This window comes from Mchenga conophoros, linkage group LG3, assembly GCF_057382185.1.
Source record: "Mchenga conophoros isolate Kocher_MC1m ecotype Shallow Benthic linkage group LG3, M_conophoros_male_GT1.1, whole genome shotgun sequence".
Lineage (NCBI taxonomy): Eukaryota > Metazoa > Chordata > Actinopteri > Cichliformes > Cichlidae > Mchenga > Mchenga conophoros.
Window position 1 is genome coordinate 48,020,098 of NC_140528.1, and position 8,156 is coordinate 48,028,253.

General features: G+C 40.0%; 1 pseudogene; it reads right to left on the bottom strand.

Moving 5' to 3' along the window:
* Positions 1-1,844: 1,844 nt before the first annotated feature.
* Positions 1,845-4,552, bottom strand: LOC146579105 (uncharacterized; annotated as a pseudogene).
* Positions 4,553-8,156: the final 3,604 nt, after the last annotated feature.

Sequence of the window (8,156 nt, forward strand, 5' to 3'; positions counted from 1 at the left end):
TGCTTAAGGCCCGGTTCCAGTGCCTGCAAAGACTCAGGGTCACCCCAGAAAGGGCATGTGACATTATTGTGGCATGTGTGATTCTTCACAACATTGCCACAATTAGAGGAGAACACTGTCCTTCTGAACCAAACATCAGCAGTGATCCAAACCATGAACATCCTGACCCTCCCACGGACATACAAGATGGAAGAGCAGTCAGAGACACCATATGTCACAATCATTTCTTTTGACCCATCACCTCAACATGTTGAAAGAAGAATAAACAGATTTTTTGTTCAACTGGCTTTATTGGTCGCCTGTATTTCCTGTACACAAAGTATTAAAAGATGTAAACCTCATAAAGTGTCTCTGTTGCTTCCTCCTCTGTAACAGCTGTCAATGTTTCTTCATTATTTTCCTGTAGTAAAGAAATAGACAACATTGCTGTTCTACTGTAAACTCATATAATCTGTGGAGTATTACTCACAACTGCATGTTGGTCTGGCTCAACAGGAGGCTGCACCAGATGCAGTACACCATCACCATCAACTGATAGAATATGAGGTTTATACAGGTCACTTATAACTTACAAGGGACCAAATGGCAATTAACAAACATACCTATCACCTTACACTTCATTGTCATTATGCTCTCAAAGACAACCAAGGCTGAGGGAAGGCAAAATCAGTCGGAAAATAACTTCACTACAAAATAATTCATTATGGTAAAGAGTTTATCAAATGAATGTGTCGCACTGCAAAGGTGACTGTGAAGAATGGATGTATGCACATCATGTATTATTTTGAATTTACCCCTTATGTAGGCACTTGTGTCTTGCGGGGTTATTGACTCAGAGGATGTCCCCGCAGAGATGCCTTCGGCCACAGGGCGCCCACTGTTTTGGCTGAGGGCCAACTGCTCAGCCTCTGTGAGTGGTGGTGGTGGAGGACCCCCACCTGTTTTTCGGGCCTCCGCTTTTTTTCTGTTGGCTATAACGGGCCACATTTGAGCATACAGAGTAAGCAAATATGTACTTGTAATGTGCTCAGATAATTTCAATAAGTGCTTACAGAAAGAAAATTAATGTAGCCTCTAACTGCAATTGATTTACATGGGACAAACAGACCAAGCACTATGGCTCATAATACAATTACACCTTACCTGTTTGGACTATATTTTTATATTTCATTTTTACTTGCTGCCAGGCACGTTTGGGGCCTGTTGGGTTGCACCTGCGCTCACATCACATCACAAAATAAAATGTATAAAATAACAAATAAAATAACATATGATAAAATAAGGTGTTAAATGGGTGGAAATCCCTAGATCAATGTTTAAATTAACACTCACGCATTGACTCTGTCGGCTATGTTTTGCCATGCATGCTCACTTTCTTTTGCAGCTGTGGCTGTGTTACTTTTTTCCGCGGAATTTGCATGTTATCGGCATATGCTGCCATCAGAATTTCGGCCTCAAGCGCTGTGAAATACATTGACCGCGCCTTCTTTCCCTCCGTCTCCATGGTGACTCGCTTAATCTGTGCTCCGCTTATCAGGGCTTTATGTATCCTCGTCCGCGCGCTTCACTTGGGGTTAAAGCAACTCCGCGTTGACTGAACTAATTGTTATCAGCCTTTCTGAAACCGAATATTCCGAGTTGGACAGTTCGGGGTTACTCAACCGTGAGTGTCGTTTTTCACTCTGAGTTTTCCAAACCGGCTTCCTGAAACAGGGCCCTGAACACAAATGTCAAAGGCAATCCCAAGTCAGTGAAGTTACTTTCACAACACCAATGATAATCCACAGCTGTACTGATTAGTTTTGACTCAAGGATCTGGCGCTAACTGGAGCTCAGCCACACTCTTAACCCTTGGTGAGTGTAATCTGCTGCAGATAACTAGCAGCAGGTGTGGCTGCCTCCAGCGCAGGAACATTCCCGGAGTCGTGATCCCCTTAGGTGACCCAAAACATCTGAGAAGAACAACAACAAAATACTACCCACAGAAAATAAACATACAGTTGCTATAACTTTTTTTGGGTGTGTGTGTGTTAATGTGCTGCCGTGGCCTACGGGTGTCTGTGGTGTATAATGCAGTTTTATCATAAATAGAAACCAAAAGTCTAATCCGAAGACTGATTTTGAGAATCTAATTTTAATGTATTTTAATGTGTTTTAATGAGTGTGGCTGACTTTTATTTTATTTCACAATAAAACACTACACTACATACCCAGGTACACAAATTAGTGATAGGGCTTGTCATTTTTTTTTAAAATGTGTAATTATTCTTTATTTTGCTTGTAGACGTTTCACCTCTCATCCGAGAAGCTTCTTCAGTTCTAGGATCAAATGGTGGAGAGTCCCAGATTTAAGCTCTGTGGGAGTAACCCCCCAGGAGGCACAATGGACCCCCTAATGATCCTCTACCTAATCACACGAGCCAAGGTGTGAAAACAGATGTAGGTCACAATCAGCCAAGCCATCAGCAAATTTTAGAAAGATATCAGAAGAAAGTAGAGGAAAAGGCAAAAAAAAGGGACCCATGGGGAAAAAAAAGACAATAATGGGGGTGTTGGGAAAAAACGAAGTATATGTATCAATCAATCAATCAATCAATCAATCAATCAATCAGTCTTTATTAATAAAGCACTTTTCATACAAAAAATGTAGCACAAAGTGCTTTACATAGTTAAAAGCAGCCCACCCCACCCTCCAACTCACTCCCCACACTCTCATGAACAATCTGCAATGTATCTGCATCTGTAACAAAACACTCAAATTATATCCAGCACCAAAAGGACAAAACAGACGTTGGTACACAAAAACAAACCAAGTTTTGCTGTGTGTGTGTCTGTGAGAGAGAGAGTGTCATGGTTCTGGGTATTTGTGATCTAGCATTTTGAGCTCTTGTGTTTTGGTATTATTTTATATTATGGTTTATGTTCTGCGTACTTTGTGCTGTTTTGATTATTGTTTTTGTAATCATTATTATCCTAGGGTTCAGCTATGGCTGTTAAGGTTTTAGTTCTTAGGTTTTGTCAAATGTTCCATCTCGTGTCTACTCTGTGCCTTTCGGTCCCACGTTTCATGTCTCTATATTTTGTCTCCCCGGTCTCTGTTAAGTTTACATGTCTAGAGTTCAGTTGGTGTGTTTTCTGTTTTACTTTGAAGGTCCGTGTCAGGGTATGTAGTTTTGCTTTTCTTGTCTCATCTGGCCTAATTACTCCCAGCTGTGCTCTCCTTCTGTGTCTCATTCCCTCATTATCCCTCAGTTTATTTAAGCCCCATGTTTCTCTTTGTCAGTGCTGCACTCTCCCTCATACAAGTCTGTGTGTTCTACCTGCCTAGTTTATGTTTGTAGTCCAGTCCAGTCCAGTCCAGTTCTTTCTTGTGTCCAGCAATAAAACTGCCATTTTGAGTTCAAGTTTTACCGCTACATTGAGTCTGCATTTTGGGTCCTTTCCTGACTTCCATAACAGCTCTGACAGAGAGAGAATATGTGAGCGTCTGTGCCTGTGGGTTGTGTTTTTTTTTTTTTTGTTTTTTTTAAGTTAAACTAGCTTGAAAGATGAGTGTTAAACCATAGCATAAACCTGAGGTTGATGCAGCCCAAGCCACCCCAGACTACTACCCCCAAATGAGCAGGCTAGCAAACATGATTCTCTTGTTAACAAATAAAACAGACTACCATGAACATCAACAATGGATGTCCGCCTCCATAACTGCAGGTTGTGAAAATGTTTTTCAGCATTCTCACCAATATACGGACTTGCAAAAACAGCTACAGCACTTTGAACCATGTCAGTGAGGTCTTTTAAGGAAGTCGCAGTAGTGAAGAGTCCAACAGTGTGTATTGTGAGATGGTAGTTCAGTTTAAGAAGAAATTATCTTTAAGCTTTTCCAAAACTGTAATAATAATGTGAAAAGTTTCCCCAAATTGAAAAATGAGATGCCATGTCACATATCAAGAGCCAAAAAAACCCCACGCAAACACTAATAACAGGATTATACTTACTACTTTTTACAAATCTCCTTGGCATTCTTCATGACATGACTAAGACATCTATGAAGAATTGGAGCCTCAAAGTCTTGTTTCCTTTCCCAGAAGCGGTGTTGTAATAATGATTTATTGTGTCTGACAGATTTTTTTTTTTTTTTTTTTTTTTGGGGGGGGGGAATGCTAAACAGCTATTAGGGCCATTGATCCATCACAAATGAGCATTACAGGTGACTGCATGGCTTTGTGCCCAAAGGCCCTTGTAACATCGGTCATAAGTGCCTCCAGAAAATATGTGACAGAGGCAGTGATATGGTCGCTTGTCAAATATTTAGCCACTGGTAGGGGAGAGCATGTTTTCTGTGGATTCCTTACTATAAGTTCATGAACATAGAAAGGAGGCGAACCCTTCCTTTTTTGATGATACTGCCTGTAGCATCCAAATAAACTATGTCCTCCTGACATCGGCTCTGAAAAATTTCAATGCTCCTTTAAAACCATAAAAGAACACCTTTTGGGTGTAACATCACTTTTTGCAATACGTCATTTGGGTTGTTTTTCTTGTTTTCTACCATTACCTGGAGACAAATAATGTCATTGTGATGAAGCTGACTTTTCTTTCGTATTTCCAATGATATGATTCTCAAGACTTGAGCAAATTTGGATGATGATGTTGCACAATCGGGGTGCAGTAATGAAGTTCCAACTCACAGCCAATCTGATCTCTCTTATCAACTCTTACTGGTCTTCTTTTCAGTTCGTAGTGGTTGTACACACATTCCAGATCTTAGCAATTGACTGTCGCCTTCAGATCTTCCTCATCATCAACAGTGTCTGGACAATCCTCGAACCTGCATAACCCAGACACTAGAAGAGAGGGCCCTTTCTTTTTGAGTCTAAAGCCTTGACTCTATGCCTTTTTGAAAGCAAAATAACAATATGGAAACACTGTCCACAGTCCATCTGAAATAAGACTGGTCCACTAGTCCCATGCATCCTCTTTGTGATCTCTCTTTTTTATTTTTTTTTTATTTTTTTATTTTTTAGATTTGTCCATTCTTTCCTTTCTTAAAAAAAAAAGTAGGTTTAAGTGGGACATCATCAGACAAGTTGCTGTTAGACTAAAAAAGAGAAATTTGTGAAGAGACTTTTTTTCTTTCTTTTTGCATATATACTATAATATCTGTAAATATGCTTGAAATACTAAGGTATTTTAAGCAAGTGATTTTAGTTAGGAATATATTGCAATAATTTATGTTGAGAACTGTCATTAAATATCAGTTATGTCTGAGTTCCCAGGCCGCATCCTTCGGAGGGCCTGACCTTTGGTCTACGTGGTCCGGGTGCTTCTAGGGTTACGTTCACACTGCAGGCGAAAGCGCATCAAATCCGACTTTTTTGACCCTATGCGACCCATATTCGATCATGGTATGAAAGTGTGAACGGCTCAAATCCGATTTGGGACACTTTCGTATGTGGTACTGAATCCGATACATATCTGATGTTTTAGAAAGTGATTGCTGTTTGAATGGTCATGTCGCATTAAATCAGTCTTTTACGTCACTGACACAAGACAGACGCCACGTGCATGCGGGCCGCTTTGAGGGTTCACACTAGAGCGCGCTTGCTGTCACATTTTATTTTAAGTGTGAACAAGCAGACAAAAAATCGGATTTGATCAAAAAATCGTAATTGAGCATTAAGACCTGCAGTGTGAACGTAGCCTAAGACTGAGAAGGCCAAAAGTGCGAGGCTGTGAAATGGGACGGTCTAGCCTTCAGATTTGTGTCACCAGCTGTCACGGTGGAATTCAATTAGGGCTGTTCGATATGATGATAGATAGATAGATCTATCTATCTATCTCGTTTGTTTCATGCAAAATAAACTGTTTACGGCAATATTGTTTTTCATCGGTTTGATGGCCACTGTAGTGACTATATTATTTTCATAAAGTTCTCTTTCTCATATATTTAAAACAACCACACTACAGACAGGCAAGCAACTGCTTTTATATGTTGTCGTTGGCAACAACAATCATGTGGCCCTGCCAACCTTTCACAATAAAGCTAAAGGTCCAGTTGAGATTTTTCAAAATAAAATGAAACACGTGAAATCCGTCAGGATGCTTGGCGTAACACTCTCTGAGCCAATCCTTCATTAGGCTCTCCATCATCCAGCCTTGCTTATTGACTTATCACCACGATTTATTTTGGGTATTTTTCCTTTGATATTGTCAGCCACTTAAAAATCACAGCTGGTGGAAGCTTTAGTCTGGATGCTGTGCAGCTCAGAACACACGTAAAATGCGTTTCTCACGGCCATTTGTTTTCAATGTGATGGACAAGTTTTTATTAACAGTCAGAGTGAGAGGCAGGTCAAACGTCAAAGGTACTCATCCATATTTATAATATCATTTGGCTCAATGGAATTCAAATTCAAATTCAAATTTTATTTGTCACGTACACAGTCATACACAGTACGATATGTAGTGAAATGCTTGGACAACTGCTCGTGACCTAAAGAGAACAAGAAAGGAAAAGGCTATGAATAAGATAGGAAATAAATATGAAAAATTAAAAAGGGTAAATTTAACTAGGAAGGAATAAAATATAAATTAAGGTTAAAAATGAAATAACTGTACAACACAAATTAGAATGAAGGGTAAATTTAACTGGGAAGAATAAGATAAATATATAAATTAAAGTTGAAAATAAAATAACTGTACAACAAAATACACAATACACAATATAGAACTATATAAGAATGTATGAAGAAATCTAAATCTAAATAAATATATACACAATAACAGCAGCTGTACAAGTATTAACCGGAAATGAAGAATATAGTGACCAGTGTTGTGCAAACTATCTTTGTTTGAGTCAATGTGCAGAAGTTAGCAAGTTTTTCCTCGTAGTCGGGACACAAAGCTGTGCGTGCCCCGACGGACAGGCCTTTTCGTCTCATATCAAAACACCACGATGGCCCACCTCTAAAATCTTCAATTTTCACTTCGGTAGCAATTGCTTTAGCCTTCAGTCTGATCTGCACTGTAACATCGCAGCCAACTTCTCTCTGAGTGTTCACCCAGCCTTTGTGAAAGTTTTCATGGTTGGGCTATCTGCTATGATTACCTGTGAAAGCTTTTGTTGTCTTCTTGCATTGACTCAGTTCTTCACGCTGGCGTCTCCACTGGCTCCCCATCGATTAATTTATGCCAAGACAACGTGCAGCAACTAGATTTCCTTCTTGAACCACCAGATTGATTGCCTTTTAACTTAAAAGCTGCATGATGCTTTTCTTCGAGTGTTTTCCATGTTAAGGAGGACGAGTACAAATTACTGATTTACAAAAATTGTAAAAGTGCAATGGATTTATTGCACAATTTCCTTGGACCTCTGTGAACTACTTATCAGTTTTATTGGTCTGCAGTTACCAGACAATGTTTTTGGCGGCATGAAAAAAAACATACATTAGCCGCCCCATAGTATAGGCCACAGTCTTCAGTGTGGAGAAAAAGTAGTGGCTTATAGCCTGAAAAAGACAGTAAATGTAATGTCCAGTAGTGGGTGGTATAGGCTTGTGTACTTTCCCCCCCCTGACCCGTTTGGCACTGTAGCAATCAGACTTCTTGTCTGAAGACGAAGAAAATGCCCAATGGAAGTATTTATTTAATAACTCTATTTTAATATTTACATTTTCAGCTATTATCAATGGAACAGCCATGAATGCTTGATAGGAAGGTAAAGACGTAGGCAAGAGGCGTTCAACAAAAGGAGAAAAAACAGAGGGGATGACGGACAGTGAGAAAACACAATGAAATTCCCTGGATTACCTGCTGGAAGAAAAAACAGAAAACAAGCAAAAGAGAGCAATGCAGTAGGGAGACCACAGCCACAACCTAGATAAGTATAAGTAACGGTAAATAATAAATATTGGTATCAGCACAGCCCCTCCCGAGAAACCTCAGTCTACATGTATTTAAAATTGAGGGGTGGGAACCGGCAACAGAGGTGAGGTTGAATACACAGACCATCCCTTGGACGCGGTTCAGTCTGCCCAGCCCCAAGGCTCTACGTGTATATATTATGAGAGTGAGTAATGTTGATATCTAGGTTGGCACAGGTGGTCAGAAGGGGACATAGGAGGAATGCCTCCCCTGCACCCCAAGGCCCTGCATGT